At 41.0% G+C, this 1,088-nt stretch overlaps 1 protein-coding gene across 1 annotated transcript in view; it reads left to right on the forward strand.

Moving 5' to 3' along the window:
- The window catches only part of EGR_09680 (hypothetical protein), a gene marked incomplete at both ends in the record, with an annotated part of 11,223 nt that overhangs the window by 8,516 nt on the left and 1,619 nt on the right, over positions 1-1,088 (forward strand). The window lies entirely within an intron of this gene.

Consider the following 1,088-nt stretch of genomic DNA (forward strand, 5'->3'; position numbering starts at 1 on the left):
TATGCAGAGGCAAGAATTACTTCATAGTCTAATTTTTCGCGTAAACGTATAGCAATTTAAAAAATTTCTCATCCCCTTGAGAATAAAAACTCTCACTTTAGTAGGGGATGTGCTATTTTAGCATCAATCAGGGGCGGTCCTAACCGAACGTAACACGCAAATTTAAATAAAGGGCTCATAACTTCACAATGATGGACATTACAATTTGAAAAAGTTGGGGAGTTTTAAGATGCGATCGAGGTTACCAAGGCTAAAAAACTGGTAAACTACAAGTAAATTCACCACTGAGGCCCGATTTAATGGTAGCTCTTGAGAGTGATGAATTGGAGCACGTGGTGCTGGGTAAGCTCCATGGTAGACGCGGCACACTTGAATACTTCATTTTAATATTAAAGAAAGGAGGATCCATTTGTGAGTTTCGTCTCTCAATCTTTTGGCGGTAGTTAAATAAAGGTGAGAAATTTCACTTGTTTGAATTCTATGGTAAAAATGCACTAGAAAGCGTCTCCTAGCAACATCGGTGCCGGTAAAGTAATTCAATCCGTTTTTTAGAGAATCGAGAATTAATTATGTTAGATGTCAGCTACATGAAAATTTCTTGACTTGTGGATGACACCATGGACTGTTTTAGCTGCAGAGAAAGCTCAAAAGTCCGAAAGCATAGGCAGCAGACCATGCTGCGAATACGGCCATAGAACTGGAAGAGAATAAAAGGCTCTGCCTAGTTGAGCACTCGTATGGATTCTGTAGGGGCATTCCTTTCCCTTATCTTCTTGACCAAAGTCGTTGATACTCCTGAGATAGCTTATCTACTTTAGGTCAAATTAGTCCTTCCTCGAGATCTAGCCAGTCATCAAGAATGATCGGAGGAGGCAAGGAAAGTCCTTTCAATTTATCGTTGCAAATACTGTAAAGTTAATTCGGACTCATGAATATAGTCCTTAGCAGGGGAGACTGCACCGAAGGATGACTGACTCGGAAATCAGTGCTGAAGGATGCGTGGTATCACATGCTATGTAGTACTTGGCTGCCTACTATAATCCACCCAGTCGTGTTGAAGAAAGCCCTGCAAGTGGCCTTAGAATTGC

Source organism: Echinococcus granulosus, assembly GCF_000524195.1.
Source record: "Echinococcus granulosus chromosome Unknown EG_S00160, whole genome shotgun sequence".
NCBI lineage: Eukaryota > Metazoa > Platyhelminthes > Cestoda > Cyclophyllidea > Taeniidae > Echinococcus > Echinococcus granulosus.